At 39.2% G+C, this 18,923-nt stretch overlaps 1 pseudogene; it reads left to right on the forward strand.

The window, feature by feature from the left end:
* Nucleotides 1-18,923, forward strand: part of LOC149234240 (glyceraldehyde-3-phosphate dehydrogenase A, chloroplastic-like) — a 257,930-nt pseudogene that overhangs the window by 158,709 nt on the left and 80,298 nt on the right.

Here is an 18,923-nt window from a genome sequence, read left to right on the forward strand (position 1 = left end):
TTATCGTTTGCTTGATCGTATAGTAAGACCAGGTCTCCTTATGAAAAAGTACGAGGTGTAACATTTTGATCGTACTGAGCTTTTATTCATTTCGCATGAGTTTCGATTGCTAATGTAGCGTCACGTCGATTCTCATCTAGCTGAGCTAAGTACAACAAACGTTTCTCCTCTTCAAAAGTGGCTGGGAGTAATTCTATGGCTATTTGCAATGACAGAACTTTGCATTCAATGGGTAACAGTGCTTCCAAACTGTAGAGTAGTTGAAAAGGAGTGAAACTAGTTGATGTTTTTATTGAGGTTCGATATGACCGAAACACTGAAAATAACATGTTATGCCAATTCAACCTGTGAATACCAATGATTCGTTGGATCATAGTGACTAGAACTTTATTGATAGCTTCAACCAAACCATTAGCCTGTGGGTAATATGGAATAGAACTATCATGACGCAGGCCAAGTTGATCTGTTAGTTTAGTCATCATGATGTTTCAAAAATGACTTCCATGATCAGTAATAATCGCTTGAGGAACACCAAATCTAGCAATTATATGATTGAAAATGAAAATTGTAGCAGTTTTGTCATCTACCAAAAATGTAGGCATCGCCTCGGCCCACTTAGTAAAATAATCTATCGCAAGGATGATATACGCATGCCCCCCGGCCAAGTGAGGGTTACATGTAATAAAGTCGATACCCCACTTTGTGAAAGGACCGATCAAAATTATAGGGTGGAGAGGAGTAGGTGGAGCACGCATCTTACAATAAAAAATTTGACAATTGTGGAATTTCCGGACTGCATAGATACAATCTTTAAATAAGGATGGCCATAAATAACCAGCACGCAATATCTTTTGGGCTGTGGCATACCCAGACATATGACCGCCACATGCTCCAAAGTGACAGTCATTAAGAACCTTTTCAGCTTCTTCATGAGTTAGACAACATCGGAAAACAAAATCCACCCCATGACAATAAAGTGTATCTCCAATAATATTATATTGTTGGGATTGGAAACATATTTTTCTTTGCTAAGATCGTGAGATTTCAGCCCGAAAAGATTGGGTTTGGAGATAAAAAATTATATCTCGATACCATGGATCAAAAGTACTGATAAGAAACAAGGATTCGTCCGCAATGGGCTCTTCGCCACAGTTTCAGTATCAGCACGCGGGAAATCACACATTAGTTCCGCAAAAACCAAATATTTCTTTGCCTTGGATTTTTCAAATTCCAAGTCAAATTCCCGCAGGATAACTATCCATTTGGAATACTTGCCCCCTAGCAATTGTTTGGTCAAAATATACATCATAGGGTTACAGTCATAAATTACCGTAGTTTTGTGTAATAAGATAGTAAATCACATGTTCACTGTTGAATTCATCTTCCTGAACTAAAACCATCCCAATGGTGGAATGAGAAGCGGCGAGGTACAAGAAGTAATCCTGGTTGTAGTTGGGAGGATGCAATAACGGTGCATGGGTCAACGCGTGTTTAAGTGCATCAAAAGATTTGTGAGCTATCTCATCCCAAAAGAATGGAGTATTCTGTTTCAACAACCTGGTAAAACCCTTTGTTATCTCGGCGTAGTTAGGAATGAAATGATGTAAAAAGTTTGCTTTCCCTTGCAAACCTTTTATTTGGCAAAGAATCGAAGGAGGAGGTAAGTTTACAATAGCTTCCACCTTCGAGGGATCGACACGAATGCCGACTTTCAAAACAACAATTCCCAGTAAACGACCTGTTTCTATACAAAAAACATATTTGTGTGGATTCAACCTAATTCGATAATGCTACATCTCATAAAGATTGCTCGTAAATGAGTGAGATGATCAGCTATACGTAATGAATGGGTAGGTAAATCATCGAGATATGGATGCATGATGTGCTTGATGTCATGAAATGCATAAGACATAGCCCTTTGAAAAGTTCCTCCAGTGTTCTTTAATCCAAAAGGAAATTTGCAATAAGAAAACGTCCCCCATGAACAAATGAAAGCCGTTTTTGGTTGATCAGCAGGAAGTATGTTGATTTGATTGTAACCGGAAAAACCATCCATAAAGGAGAACATTTCACTACCAGCACAATCATCAATAGTTTGATCAATATAGGGGGTTGGGTAATTGTCTTTAGGACAAGCTCGATTAATATCCCTATAATCGATACATATTCTTATCGTTCCTTGCTTTTTATTAACAGGAACAATATTCGATACCCAATCCGTTAAAGCAATTAGATAAATGAAACCTGGTCGAAGTAATTTTTCAACTTCAGCATTAATAGCAGCAGCTTTTCGCGGATGTATCTGATGCAAACGTTGTCGGACAGGTTTAGCATCCGGGTAAGTTTTAATTTCATGGAAAACAATTGATGGATTGATTCCTGGCATTTCTTCATATGACTAGGCAAACACGTCGCGAAATTCTTGAAATAGGGCTTTATAATTTTGGATTTCATTTTCCGTACAGGAAGCACCTATATGAATGTTTTCAATAATTCCAGGTTTAACTGAAATGTCAATAGGAACCGTTCGAGAAATATTTCCCAAATTTAACTCAGAATCAGGATGTTGCAATGGATTCTATGTTTCTTTGACATAATCAGCAGTAAAAATAGATGAAACATCATTTTCAAAATGATCAAGCTCATGTAAGAATGAAGATCGATGATGAAGATCTTCCCATGGTAAGTCATCAACAGACAAAAGTTCACGAATCTGCTCATCAGTATGAATAGGATCAGAAAATGTTGTTGAATCTGAGGTTGATATTGAAAGCGATTCTCCATGGACCACATTCATTGGATCGATTTCGGTTGAACAAGAGTCAGAAGATGATTGTACTACCTGATATGCAATTTCAAAGGGACTCAAAGGCATCGTGTCACCAAATGAATCCACCTCAGAATCAGAAGGTACGATCCAAGGATGATCAAAAGAAATAGTGTTCGATGAAATCATATGAATAGTTGCAGTAGAAGGTGATACGTTAGGAGGAGGAAAGGAAAAAGTTCCTAGTAAACCAGAATCTTTAATCAATCCTACCCCAACATCCTTATAAGGGATAGTTGATTTACTGACATGTTGAATACTATCAAAAGAGACTGGGTCAGATGAAAAATAAGTCAGCTAGTCTATCGTAATAATCTTTCCATTATGAGGAAACTTAGTAAGCCGAAAGACCGATGAAACAATAGCAATCATAGCATAAGACCAAATGCGACCCAAGAGAAGGTTGTAATCTAGAGGGGCATCAAAGACTTCCACATCTAGATTTATAGTTTTGACTTCAACCCCTATAGGTAAATCCTGTAAAATGCCAAAAGGATGAAACCCTCAGCCATCAAAAGCCTTTAGAATTGTTGGGGATTGATTGAGTGTAGGAGAACCAAGCGATCTCCAACACTAGATCGACATAATACACGTAGAAGCTCCCTCATCAATTACAGTCCTCAAGCAAGGTCTATTTTTGACTAACACTGGAATCTGGAAAGCCATTTGATGAGGTAGGCGAGGTGTACTATTCTCTAAATTAAAGATTATAAGGTTCGAACCCTGAATATCAATAGCTCCTATCGCCGACAATAGTAATTTACGTTGTGCTGGACATGATTGCAACACCTCCAAAGATGACATTGCTGAAAGGGAAATAGCTAGGTCTTCAACAATGTTATAATTTTGAGCAGCTCTCGCATGTGGATTGAAAGCTGACTTCCGAAGTATACCTTTAGCAGACAGTTTGATTACTAAATCAGGGTTAGGTTTCTCGATCTATAGTAGATTAGAACCAGAAGGAGTTGAAGATGATGGGTTTGAATTAGAAGATTCTGCTTCCTTACCACCAACAGGATTTTTACTACCATAATCTTGCAATTGCGTCGCAATCTTGACATGAGACATCATCATTATGGGTTCTTCTGAGGCATTTGAGGAAGAACCAATCATCTTACTATCTTGGCTAGGAAAAGGATCCTTCAAGATAGCAGGCGTTTGAGAACCTTTGATGATTTTCACAACCTCAGCTTGATGTGGGTAGTCTCTTGTAAAATTCTCCTCATCACAAACGAGACAAGGATAGCGAGGTTTAATTTTCTCGTCAGTAGATTCAGTTTTATCTGATTTCTCTTTTGAGTTTTGTTTACTTTTCTTCTTCCCCTTCTTTTTATCGCTGGATTTTGATTTTGCTGTAGATGATTCTACGACATGGATATCACCAGGAATTTTAGTGGAAGAGTCTCCTATTGGGTAATCTAGTAAAGTTATAATAGGAGAAGAATTCTTTGAAGATTTCTTCTTGCTTTTGGTACTAACTGAACCAATCATACCATCAGTGGCATGAGACCCTGAAGGATCTGCAGTTATTTGATTTTGTTTTGGAAGGTCGGTGATTTTTTCGTGTAAAGTACCCGACTACGTATAAATGAGGTCAAGGTACTGAGCCTAAGCAATTACTTGCTCTTCAGTAACAACTCCTGCCTTAGCTACATCCTCAGTGATTTTAGGTAATAATGATTTAATGAACCATTCTGCTAAAATTTGATCCGGAATAAAAACTTTCACTAAACTTCGTCCACGTTGCCATTCATGTATATGATCAGAAATATATGTGGATGTGGATTGTTTTAATGAAGTTAATAATTCCGTGCCATTGTCATATCTGACAGGAAACTGAAAATGAGTTAAGAAAGAAGTGGCTAACTGACTAAAATTATAAAAAGAGCCTCCTGGTAACTTAATGTACCATTTGGCAGCAAGACCAATCAGAGTGTGTTGAAAAGGATGTAAGCGAATTGAATCATCGATAATGGAATTGGATGCACACCAGAGGTGATAAGTCATCACATGATTTGACGGATCCTCTCCTGACTTACCCTCAAACTTTGGGATATCACTGGGCAACTTATTCGGCATTGGCGGCCAAAACGGAAGATAATTAATTGGATTGTTCGTAAGGCATGACAAATCAGGTAAATCCAAAGTTGCTATAAATGGTAACTGATGGTTAGGGTCACCAAAACCTTGAGTCATAAGACTAGCCCCAGGAGGAGGATATCCAGGATAACTTGGAATTGGATTTGCATTTGGAATATTATATCCTCCCGGAAAACTAGGATTAACCAGACCAAACTGGGGTTGTTGAGGTTGCTTATAAGTATATCCAGGGTATGGTTGATACTGGTAAACTGGGCTTTGAATAGCAGGACCAAATTGGTACTGTCCCTGGTATGTTTGATAAGTGAATTGCAGTTGACTTGTGACAACCATACTTGGACCAGGTTGTCCTACAGGCATCTGAACCGAAGTCTGAATTATAGGTCCTGACTATGGTAAAGAGGCTTGAGGATTTGATGCAGGAACAGTAGAAACCGGAGCTGCCGATACTACAGAAGTAGGTGGGGTAGATTGAACAGAAGTTGTAGTAGTCGTTGTGGTAGTTACAATAGTCATTTGAGGCGGAGTTTGAGGTGAACTAGGCCCAGACTGATGAACCACACTAGGTGCAGAAGTTTGAATAGTAGGCTAGACAGGTTGTTGGGTTGGACCAGAAACCAAAGGTTGTCCAGATTGAGATGACAACTGCACATTAGGTTGCAAAATCTGTTGAGTTGAGATGGATCCCACACCATGTTCATTCTAGGGTATGGACCCATAAAAGGTTGAGCATATTGAGGACCATAACTAGGTTGAGTGTAGGGATGATAATTGAGAGGTACATTTCCAGCTCCTTGTACAAATGGTTGACCAGAAGGTGGTTGGAAACCTTGAGTTGGGTACTAACCTTGAGGTTGATAACCTTGAGGCATGTACTAAAACTGGGGTTGACTTTGAGGTACATATTGATACTGGGGTTGACCTTGAGGTATATATTGAGTCTGGGGTTGACCTTGAGGTATGTATTGTCCTTGAGGTTGCCCCACAAGCGGTAACTGACTACCCTGAGGTTGCGGATTTGGAATAGTACCAGACATCATAATAATTTCTTCTACTCTCAACGGTTGAGTTCTATTATTACTAGTTGATATCCGATGTTCAATTGGTTGAGGAGCTGCTCCTGAAAAAGTACCAGTGAATGACTGATACCCAAAAGGAATAAAGGGACCACCATATAAAAATGTTTCCAATGTTTGTGAAAACATGGATGACCATTGCGACATATTCACAGGAGGATAATAACCTCTAGATGTAGGGTTAAAAGGAATTTGAGGTGGTGAAAAACTAAGACCTGGATTTTCTAAAAACTTGGTCAATGAGATGTACCAAGCATCACTCCTAAAAGGACAGTAGAAAATTAATTCATGCTCCCTAAGTTCTAAAGTTGGTTGATTTTCAGGGAGAGTTATATGTTGGTCCAGACTAACATGTTCTTCAATGGAAATGAGTCCAGAAGGGAGATTTTGGGTGATAACACTTCCTACCCTGGGTGAACCAAGGCCACCAGAAGTTGGAGAAGCAAATCCTGAAGATGGAGTAGCAGCAGGTTCAGTTTCAGGCTCAGAAATTTCAGGTTCTTCAGCTAATTCACTGGTAGAAGAAATACTACTAGTAACTTCGGAAAATGAAATTGGTTCAGAAATATACTCTGTTGCTTGGACTTTATAATTAGGATGAATAATTAAAGAAAACTCTCCAGCTTCCGGTGACCCAACTCTACTGTCACTAGGTGATACAAGAGCTCGTAGCCCTTCAAGCTGGCTTGGTGTATACTCGGGAGGTTTCCCCCGAAGTCTACGGGATTGTCTCAGTAATTCAGCCACGATTAAATATTTAATTAATTCACACACAAACAAAGAAAATCTCAATAAAACCACCTAGATTCTCTAAAGAACCAAACAATTGAATCACACACCTAAAAAATCTAAGAGTTAAAACCACACACAAACAGTAACTTTCCATACCAAAAACACTAGTTGGTGATGAAATCCAACGTCGCAGAATTCAATACAGAAAGGGCAGTTGGAACAATTACCCTGACAACCTGCTTAATGAAACAAACTAGCACAAGTTTCTTCACAAAATTGTCTCGAGTGAAGAGAACCCCCCAGAGAGTCCAAGTGAGTCTAGTCGACATCTGCTCCAGGTACAGTGAGACCCGTCCTTCACTGTCACCTTAGGAAAGAATCTTAAGATTATGGTCACCAAGGTTACCAATAGTAACAAATACAACTAGGGGAATAGTCTACGATCCGATCTACGCGCAAGGGCAGAGTAACAAAGCTCAATCCCCTTGAAGGATCCTCAACATGATTAATCCAAGGTTTACCAACAAGTGACCCCAAGCTCCTCGACAATGGTTAATAAGAGGTTTATCGTTTTTAATACACGCAAATCTTCTATCTTTCCCAATGAGACAGACTTGATTGTCTCAAAGGTTCGGACATGATCTCGTGATTGACTCCTTTAAGAGGAGCTTCCCAAATTATATCAATTACAATTGGATTTATTTCCTACCACAAGATATAGCTACTTGTTTGTTTTAACTATCTTGGAGAGTTAATTACTCCCTACTCCAAGATACTAGCCTAAGCTATATTGGTGATAAGAGCCCTAGAAATAAAAAGATTGCTGGATCGATTTTAATTAAGCGTTATTTTTATGGGTTGTTTCTTAATTCAATAGGTATGGAGATGAAACTTTGATGGTGTGAAGACTCGACTCCAAAAACACTAAAAAATGCACCTAAGATGATAAACAATTCGTTTTTCCTTCAATGAATTTCTAGCTAAAAGAAAGAGTTGAGAATGAAATTCTTTGAAAAACAAATCTTTCCTTCAACATGTAAATGAAAAGAAAATATTTTTGTGTTTTTCAATAAACTCAAAACGAGACTACTAATTATGCTCACAAAAAAAAACCCTTTCTTTTTCAACACTCAAAAACTACAAAAAACAACTTTTTTCAAAAGAGATTCTACAATTTCTAGAAAACACTCAAAACTATGAAAGACTAATCTTGAGATCTAAGAACTTCTGAAAATCTAATCGAAATAAAGGCTTTAAATATTTTTGAGGACGTTTTACTTAGTTATTCAGTAAACTAAGGATTAATTCGTTCAGAATGACAAATCAATCAAAAAACACCCAGCTATGTTTTCTTTTATGAAAATGAAATTCAAAACTTACAAGCAAGTTCGTTCAAAGATTTGCAGAGAGAAAACGAAATCTATTTCTCACCAAAGATAGATTTCACAAACTAGTCAAAGTCATCAAGAAGACAAAAGAGACCAGGGTGATCTAAAGTTTCTTAGGCTTCTAATCTCTGAGTCACTACAAAGACCAAGCAAAAAATCAATCCAAGCATACGAAACTTCTAGAAAATCACTTAAAACAAAAAATGCCAATGGAACTCACTCACAAGAGATTCTTGACAGAACACATGCAGATTTGGGTAGACACTAAAAGTCATAAATAAAACCTAAACTTAACAGGAGGAAAACATTTTAGGTTTTTCAAAAATTTTAACAGGGTCCGCAAGCTTACAGTAGGACCAGATGCAGTACCACTCTATGCACTAAAGGAACAATGCGGATATGTCCACACTGTCTTATAAAAAGAAAGTGTGGTCCTCTTTAAAATTTCAAAAAAAAAAAATTACTCCAGATCCTAAAAACTACCCAATCCCACACACATCAAGCAAAAACCAGAAACAAAAACAAGTTTCTCAAGTCAAATATAAAGGAAAACCAAAAAACCAAATTCAGTTCCCCAGTGGAATCGCCAATTTGTTGGTTGGATAAATTGTTCTTGCGGACAAGATCGATCTCCCTAGTATTATTAGATATCTAGCAACAAGCAGGACAAGCAAATCTACCTTTCTCTAAATATATTGCAATTCATTAATAAAAACTAAATAGGTGTTTTAGACCCTACCTTAAGTCCAACGCTAGTTTGTGGCAGCCATCCTTCAATCATCCGAAAGAGTTTCCTTTTGAGAACCTGCAATCACAAACAAGCACACATCAAATAACACCTGCATAGCTAATATAATAAATCATATTCATCATGGTGATCAAGGAATCCATGAAATAAACCATAAAACACAGCTTATTGAGAAAAATAAACTTGATTGTATTAACTTTGAAAATAGAAGAACTTTACAACCTTTGGTGCCTTGATGTTGTACAAGCTCCTCCCAGGGTCCGAAACAGGAATCTCCTCTACTTTGACAGGCCTCGTACTCTTCCAAATGATATCAAAGAGGTATGTAATCTTTCCTCAGAAAAGCTCAATTAGGAAGACTAAGTTCCAACAACATTTCACCTCAAAAATATTCAACTTTCAACCTCCCCAATAACCAGCCCAATGCTTCATTTTACAGTGCAAAGGAAGGATGTTACAAGTCCACCTATGAAGGGATAGAGTCCTCCTTCAAAGGCATAATCTCCTCACATCAAGTGGTTAGCTCCTTAAGGTATGGGACGCATGAACCTTAAAGGAGCGAACTTGCCACCTCAAGATTCCTTCTAGAAGCTTCCAGAAATGACTCAAAGTGAGTTTTTAAGAATGTACTTGTGCCTTTTTGACTTTTACAAGGGTCCAAACCCATTACACAGAGATAGAGTGGTCAAATATGCAGGGGACATGACCATGAGGTGCGAGACCGTAGTAATGCTAAGAGAAAGTGCAGAACCAGAGTTTTAGAGACTTTTAAGCGCTTTCTCTTATTTTCAAGGCTTGACATGAAGAATTGAGGTTTAATACTTACAAAGGAGGAAAGTATGAGCGGTGATAGACTCACACAGATTGCAGAATGTCATGGTGACAATATTTTGTGCCACAAGTGCTCAACCTTCGACTCCACCAGAAGTTAGGGAACATCATACCATCGCATTTATGACAATGATAGCAGCGGTTGACAGTGTAGTGGAAAACTGCATGCATCTTTTTGAACAGTCATTCAAGGTCCTAACCACCCTCTAGGAGCACCCAAGTGTAGAGCACCCGGACACAGAGGCACGCGAGCTACAACAAAAATATGAGGAAATCAAAGGGACCACACAGACAGTTTCCCTTACACAGAGGCTCGCATGGATGCAAGAGGCAAAGGTGCTCAAGGAATAGGTGGATGCTGCTCGGCATAAAGAACCAATCTGAAAAGCATGCCTACAACCATGGATACATGAGGCTTATGCGATCATAGCCTCCATTGGAGGAAAGCTCGCGCAACTACAAGTAGCTCAGCAGAAGATTTATGATAGCAGTTCAGTAGCAGTCATCGAGCAGCCAGTGGAAGAAGTCCAGCAGATAGCTGCTCAGTGCGTTGTTGAGGTTGTGGTGATCCAACACAGGGTTACCCACACTTACACCCACAGTACGAATGTAAAATGCATACTCACACTTGTCCCAGGTATTTAACTTTCTAAGGAGTCAAAATCTTCAACCTTCAATGGTTAAAGCCCTATTCATCAGTTCCTTTATATCGGAACTCAACCACCCCACTTCAACCTTCTATCAATACTTTAAACCTCCTCTTAACCTTCATTATCCCTTAACCTGCACATATATGAAATTTCCCCTCTTTAAAATTTGGTTAATATATATTTATCGCATAAAACCTTCCATCCTTTGATAATGTTGATTTATATATAAAACCTTACATATGCGCACTTAACCCTTTATAACCATTTACAAAGGAAATATGTGCCAACCGTACCTTTTTGCTTTATACGGCTTTTGCACATCTCTCGAGGCTTCACCTTTATCGCAATTGGGTATCGGCTCCTCCACGGTTCACATTAATACAGTCTATATCGCACCTGATATGTGTTATTCCAATATCGGACTTCAAACTTTATATGTCCGCTTCCATAATTCATCAGGTTCGCTCCTTCAGACCTTTCTGTAGTGCTCCGCCGATCTCCGAACACCTCCGGTCATCGATCAACACTTTATCGCTATCGGCGCATCGACATTTCACAGTCCACTAGCCTTTGACCTCTTTCTAATGCAATTGTGATTAGATAGTGACCATTGATCAGGGTCTCGATCCAACGGTTGATATCTTTTCTCAATGCAAAGTCACTTGACAGCCCTCCACCATTGATCTTCACTTAGTAGATCCAACGGTCTACCATGAATTCAGATAGACAACAGGCATGGGTTTTAACCGCTTGATAAAGCAGTTTCCACTCTTCACTTATCTACTACGTGTCAGGTTATGAATGGAATTAGAAGTCTAACCTTCAATACCATTTACCACCTCTTTGCCGCCCGAAACACCACTTAAGGTTATAAACATGCCTTCCTTTGTTAAAGTTCGTCGATGCAATATTTCAACCCTACCTCATGTGACATGATTTGGACTGCTGATCTATAAGATCCAATGGTTACTGTGTACTAACACTTCACTTCTCCATTCATCCCTTTCTCTATATTTACGCTACATCTTCAGAGTTTTATCTATGGTTCAGGTTTTTCTTCAGGTTTCTTCAAAGGGTTCCACTGCTCAACTTCCTCTAAGCTTTACTCTCCTGCGAATTATTACTTTGCTACCTCTCCCTAGAGCTTCACTGTGATCTTCCACTAGATTCAACGATCCATTTATGACTCCTCTGATTCATTTTTTCCTCTGTGTATCCTTCAGAATTCTACCTGCAACCTTGTTACAGATCCTACGGATTCACATGTAATTCATTCATAAAATAGTCATTTCACACACTTACACAGCTAGGAATAAACCTCTGTATATATAAGTACAAACAAATGATTAAATTTGAGACTTCCCTCTCTCTCACAGGCATGTTCTTCAATATCAGTGGCCTCCTCCTCAACTCTACCCATATGCTTGCATTTATATTACAAAACACTGGTTAATTAATTTTGGTTCCCCTCCTAAATCTACTGAACTAACTCCTAAATCCTCTATATCCACGTCTAACTTCATTTAATTCCTAAAAACTCTCTCTCATTCCTCGAATCATGAAACTGCTTAAGAGTTATAATTGACTTTTAACTCTTTTTTCTTTATTAACCACTCAATTTCTCATTTATTTGAGAGCATTTACAAAACACCTCACATTATCTAATTAATTACTATTCTATGTACTCAAAATCCTAAATACTACATTAATTCATCACTTAGGAATCCAACTTCCTTAAAATACATGACCCCCTATGTCTACTTAATTACAATGATTTTCTATTGGGTTGAATGCTCCTGCATCAGAGTCCCAAAGTAGAAAATATTCATGATCTCATGATCATGTGTCTTCTGATCTTTGTCTTCCTGGATCCCATACTTTGTTTTGTAACTATCCAAATGTCTAGTTCCTTCGCTGTTGTTGTACTTCTGTTGTCTTCTGTTCCATCTTCTTCTCTTCATCAATCAGGTTCATGCTCTGATTGATCATTCTTGTTGTTTCCATCATTTTTCTCCCTATGGCCTGTTTCATCATCAGCTGCCACAATTCTTCAATCTCTGTCTCCAGTTTATCCTTAGACTGGTCCATGTTCTGCCCCTTACTTCTTCCTCTTTCTCTTTTCTTCAAGTTGTTGCTGCTATCCGCTAACTCTTCAAACTACTTCTAGTTACTTTCACTTTGTAGCTGGTTGTTTACTTTTTCTTCTTCTTTTGCTTTTCTTACTACCTCCCTATCATCCTCACCCTCTTTCATGATTATTTCTGTTTGCACTGAATCATGACTTTCTAGCATCCTCTCCAACAATTGAGAATCTCTGTTCCATGGATTGGATTCTTCCACAGAATCTTCTTCTTTCATATTTATTTGGTTGTTCATCTGTGCCAAATTTCCTCTATCATTTGCAACAAAACTTGCACTCACAAAACACTTGTTAAAATAAAAAACATAAGACTTCTATGCTTTATCTTCCTTTGGCAACAATTCAGTTTGTTGCTATGTTTCTTTCTCCTCTATCAGTACATCAATATGTTGTGTTGAATTCTCAAAGGAGCTCATGAGACTGTCAACTAGTCTCTCTTCCACATCATACGCTCTAATGATGTCTTCCTGCTCTTGTCCACCGTAGTGAACTCCTTCCTTTGTAGTGTCAATCTACTGAAATCTTATATCCATCTCCTTTTTCTTATGAATTTCATTCATGACAATGTTTTTGTTTTCCTTTTTCAACAATCTCTCTTGAACATCTATCCTTTGTTTTTCCAACTCCTTTCTTTGAAAGTCTAATTTTCTATATAACTCAATAATTTCAATTGGAGTAGAATTTGGAAATTTCACACAATTTTCCATACCTTCCCTTGTTATTGATAAATCATCAAATGTCCTTTTTCCATTTGCTAACTCTTTTTCATAGATTTCTCCTTCCTTAACATCTTTCAGTAGATGTCCTTCTTCTTCAGTATATTTTGCCTTGCTGTCTCTCTGTAACTCTTCTCCCAAAGTTATCACTATCTCATCATCTTCATTAATATTCTCTTGAATTTTTTCTTCATCAATAACATTAATCAAACTCATTTGATTACCTTTCTGAGACAATAGTCCTTCATTCTTCCTCAAAATAAGATCCTGATTCCTCATATCCATGAAAACTTCTATAGATTCATCCATAGACCTTTTCTTTTGTATGCAGTCAAGTTCTTCTTCTTCTGATAAGTTTTCTTTGTCACCTTTTACTTCTAGATCTTCATCTCCTCTGAAGATATCTTCAAAAGGTTGTTTCTCTCCTATAATACCTGCCATCATACACAAACTATCAGTTTTAAAAACATAAGACCTTGTGGTCTCATTGGATGCTATAACCATCATGTCTCTTTATTGTTCCAAGTTCTCCTTATGACTCAGAAATTCTTCGATGGTCTCCTCTTCAATATTCTCAAGCCCTTCACTTGGTTGCTTTATATCTTCCCCCAACTGTATATGAGACCTATCTATCTCATCTTCTTCCAGAACAGAATTTAGATTCTGCTTGTCTTCTTCTTCCTTTACGACAATAGCAGCAAATTGTCCTTATTTACATGTTTCACCTGCAAACATACACAAATTGTTAGATTTAAAACCATGTGACCCTTTGGCCTCACTTTAAATTTCAGTCTTCAAGTCTTCATCTTCAGTGGGCATCTCCTCATGTTGTTTTGAACTATTACAATAGTCCATGAGATCTTCACTTGATCTCAATTTTTTAGCTTCGGTGTAGTCTTCACTTTCTCCCAGAATTTTTCCCTATTCTGGTTCACAAATGGACTCTTCCATTTCTAACTCAACTTCCTTGAGTTTTTCCCTCAGCCACTTTACTTGCTTTTGTTGTAGCCTTCTATACATCTCATGCCATTCCACTGGATTCTTCCTTAATACCCAACCTTGTCTCTGGTTTTCCTCTAGTATTCTCCTTAATGTATCGAGTTGATCTTTTAACTCTGCAATCTCTTTATCAATTTCCTCTTGACTCGTCCTCTTGCATGTTGGGTTGTGTTATATTCTTTCCACGACTAACCCACGTAGTTAACTAGGGCTTAGAGGGGGGGAGGTCATAGGGGGTTTGAGGTGTACCCGTAACCCCACTTTATGGGGTCTGGGGCAACACCCTAGAAAATTTTAGTTTTGGAACCTATGTTAGGTTGGGCGGACCCACCTATGGTTTTGTGTATGATTTTCGCACATGTTTTTTGGACGCGATGGTTTTTGGTCCATGGTATTGGATGCTTAGGCATGTATAAATATGTATCGTCACATTGAAAGGAATATTATGAAAAATCAAGTTCGTAGTCCTGGTTTTGGGATCCAGGGGAAAATCTCTATGTATATGTGTTTTATGTATTATCCTCTCACATTATTTATTTTCTATGTTTCAGAATTCATATGCAAGTAATTTCTGTAAGGGGTTAAAACCTACATTTGGTATCAGATTTGTTTTGGCTTCAAGGGGATGCCTTTGTTGCTGAGGGGCTTCACTCGGGCCTGTGGTAGACCTTGTTCAGTGGGAGATCTGTGAGATCGATTCTGGTGGTGAAAGAAGATGGCAAGTAATGGAAAGATAGAGATAGAGAAATTTAATGGTCAGAGTTTTGAGTTGTGGAAACTCAAGATGGAGGATCTGTCGGTGGATAAAGATAAATGGATCGTGGTAGATCCGGGTACTAAACCAACGGGAGTGTCCAGTGAAGAATGGAAGAATTTGGATCGGAAAGAAAAGAGCACAATACGATTGTGTGTCTCAGATTCAGTATTGTTGAATGTATCAGGGGAAGCTACAGTGACGGCTTTGTGGGACAAGTTAAGGACTTTGTACCAATCTAAGTCTCTGGTGAATAAACTGTTCCTCCGAAAAAAACTGTATAACCCAAGGATGAAAGATGGAGACTCAATGATAGAGCATCGGAATGCATTTAATACTGTGGTAAGTTAGTTAGCATCTGTTGATATTAAAATTTTTGATGAAGATAAGTGCATTAGTTTGTTGTGTTCTCTACCAGATTTGTGGGATAGTCTGGTTATTGCAATAGGTAGCAGTGCAACTACCTTGCATTTTGATGAAATAGTCTTAGCCTTGCTGATGGAGGAGATGATACCGAAAAATATGGAGAGCCAGAATAGTGATACCTTATCTGTACAAGGATTGTCCCAGTTTAGAAACAAAAATAAGTCATCAAGTGGGAGATCTAAATCTAGAGGGAGATCTAAATCTCCAGGAAAACCTGTAAAGGTGGTGTGCTGGAAATGAGGAACGGAAGGCCACTTTAAAATGTACTCTAAATCTAAAGCTCCTGACAATGGAAAGGGATCGGATGAGGCTCCTTTTGCAGAGGCAAAAACCACTTCAGATGAAGATGGGGATGTGTGCTCGGCTTCTTCAAGTACACATGTAGATCATGAGGCATGGTTGATTGACTCAGGTGCATCCTTTCACTTCACTCCCCATAGAGAGTGGTTCTGTGAGTATGAGAAATATGATGGTGGTGATGTCTTCTTGGGGGATGATAGGAAGGCTAGAATCATTGGTCGCGAAAAAGTAAAGTTGAAGTTGCAAGGTGTAAGGGTTAGAAAGCTTCCAGGTGTTCTACATATTCCTACATTAGCCAAAAATATGATTTCTGTAAGCAAGCTAGATGATGCAGGTGTAAAAATAGTGCTTGAGAATAATACCTGCAAAATGGTTCGGGAAGCACTAGTATTGATGCGGGGAGTTCGGATTGGAACTCTGTACAAGCTGCAAGGTAGCACTCTTATTGATGGGTGCAATAGTTCTATGGTTCTTGAAAGTGGAGCAGAAAATCTAGTGGTCTCTGGAGAGAAGACCATGTTGTGGCATCAAAGGCTTGGACATATTGGAGAGAAGGGCCTTCAAATACTTCATGGTAAAGGTATGGTAGAAGGTATGAATAGTAGCTCTCTAGATTTTGATTTCTGTGAAAATTGTGTATATGGGAAGCAAAATCGGGTGAGTTTCCCCTCTAGTGGTAAGAGGGCGAAACAGATATTAGAGCTTGTGCACAGTGATGTGTTTGGACTTGTGAAGGTTCCATCACTAGGTAAGTCTGTGTACTATGTATCATTTGTAGATGACTTCTCAAGGAATACATGGATATCTTTCCTTAAGAAGAAATCTGAAGTCTTTGATAGGTTTAAAGAATTTTTGGCTCTAGTGGAAAACAAGATAGAGAAGAAGATAAAGGTGTTGAGGATAGATATGGTGGAGAGTTTTGCAGCAAGGAATTTGAAGAATTTTGTAAGAATTGTGGTATATCACGCAGAAGACTACTCCATATACACCTTAGCAAAATGGAGTTGCAGAAAAAATGAAAAAGACATTGATGGAAAGGGCAAGAAGCATGCTTAGTGGTGCTGAGTTAGGACAAGAATTTTGGGCAGAGGCAGTGGATACTACATGTTACCTGGTCAATGGGTCACCTTGTTACATAGTAATTTGTCACTCTCCTCATCCCAGTCCCTCTGCTATGTTATGTATCAAATAAACATGTTCATATCTACCCACTAATGTAAGAAGATTAAGAAAATGCTCTCTAATGCTAAAGTTAACCCTTATTCTCTAAGTTTTTGCCTCGTCGCAAGTAAGCCCTTAATATACATGATGATCCCTGGTCGTAAATAGTCTCATTGTGACACTGTCGTAGGTGTACACCTATTTCCCACGACAGTCAAATTTTAGGGCCTGACGCAAGGATATTAGCTATTTAATCGCGATGATTGGTCTCCATGCATTGCCTCCTTGCGATGTGGTCGTTGAGACTTAGTTCACGGCTAGCGACGATCCAGATTGGGTGAATTTGTTCCAATAGTTGGCCTTCTAGATGTCTCTGGACGTAGTTTCTGGGTCAGTTTGCGTCACCCTTCCTCCTTTGGGAAGGTGGTTCCATCTTTTGTGCAACCTTCCTTAAGGATAAGCTCCCTCTGATCAGGTGCTCATGTCCTAAGTGTCGTAAAATGCTCAAAATTTAAAGTGCTTAGAACTAGTTCAAAGTTGAATGACTGGAAAGTGCTCGTCTTCCCGATTCCGGCGCCGCAAACGATTAGAAAAACGGTCACCGTATGAGGAAGTTATGTGTTAGGGTCCCACCCTAACCCCCTTATTTATGTCTTGGGATCACGTCATAGTCAAGAGTCAATAAAGCCCATATTAATATTTGTAAGTGGTTAACCCGCAATTAATAACGGGACCACAGTTAGTTGCAAATGGGCGGAAGTATTAGATAGATGGTAAATAGGTGGTAGTATTAGATAGATGGTATTAATAAAACCCACGATATTGGCTCCTGGTATTGCATGTATGAGTCATGTATAAAGGATAGAGACTCCCTGCGAGGAGCATTGTGTCTTGTTTTGTAATCGAGCTCTGCTCTATTGGAGGTTGCCCCCTCGAAGAGGCCTGTGAACATTTCTCTCTGAATAATAAAATCATTACTGTTTTGTGTTCTGGGTATATTTTCTTCGCATATTTTGTGTTCTCGGTATCTTTTCTTCGCTTGGGTATTGATTTGCAGGTTAAGAGCATAACAAGTGGTATCAAAGCATTTTCCAGGGCTCGGTGGGATCTCCAAATTTTAGCAAAATTTTTTTAGGCTAGAGACGTGTTCCGGCGTCTTTAAACCATGGGATCTGTCGTTAAGCGCATAAACCTCTGGATTTGGGGAGGCATGCACGCAGGAAATAAAAGAGGTGGTCACATCTGTTGGACTCCCTTGTAACCCCTGTGGGTACCCCTTCGAGTAGTAGCGCATTAGACAGAACCGCGCACGGACTGTCTTCCACGTACCCTCTGGGTATATAGGAAACCCCCTAGCTCCCTTGAAACCTCGCCATAGATAAACCTTCGGCCGTCTTGTTGCTACAGTACACCGAGAACAGCACTCGGAGAGATTACTCGCCCGTACGCTAGGGTAGTCGGGTTGTACGGCTAAGGGTACGGTCGATCCTCCTTAGTTAGAGCCCTGAAACATTGGGTCAAGTACTACTGTCAGACCCTTATGTATATTGCGATCTGTAGCACCTGACACTCCCCAAGACCATAGTTCCCTTTCTATCGGGGGATCACACATCATCTATTCCAGATCAGCAGCAGCAGTTGTTCCACCATTCAGATCTCTCAGATCCACCAGATCGGATATTCCAGATCAGCAGCAGCAGTTGTTCCACCATCCAGATCTCTCAGACCCACCAGATCGGATATTCCAGATCAGCAGCAGCAGTTGTTCCACCATTCAGATATCTCAGATCCACCAGATCGGATATTCCAGATCAGCAGTGGGGACCATGTACTTGGACAATGAACGATGGCAATGGGCAGAATGGCATCAACGTCGCAATGCACCTTTTTCGAGTTGGGCCCAATTTTCCAAAGCTCTTCGAGATCGCTTTGAATAGGGAGACTCCTTTTTGGGCCGTCTCACTAAGCTCAGACAGACGGGTACAGTGGATGAATATATCACCGCTTTTGAAGCCTTGGCCTTCCGCACTGACCATCTCTCAGATGAGTTCTACACGGAATGTTTTATCAGTGGT

Source organism: Pinus tabuliformis, chromosome 8 (assembly GCF_031772625.1).
Source record: "Pinus tabuliformis cultivar Carrire ecotype Pingquan chromosome 8, CPIR1, whole genome shotgun sequence".
Classification (NCBI taxonomy): domain Eukaryota; kingdom Viridiplantae; phylum Streptophyta; class Pinopsida; order Pinales; family Pinaceae; genus Pinus; species Pinus tabuliformis.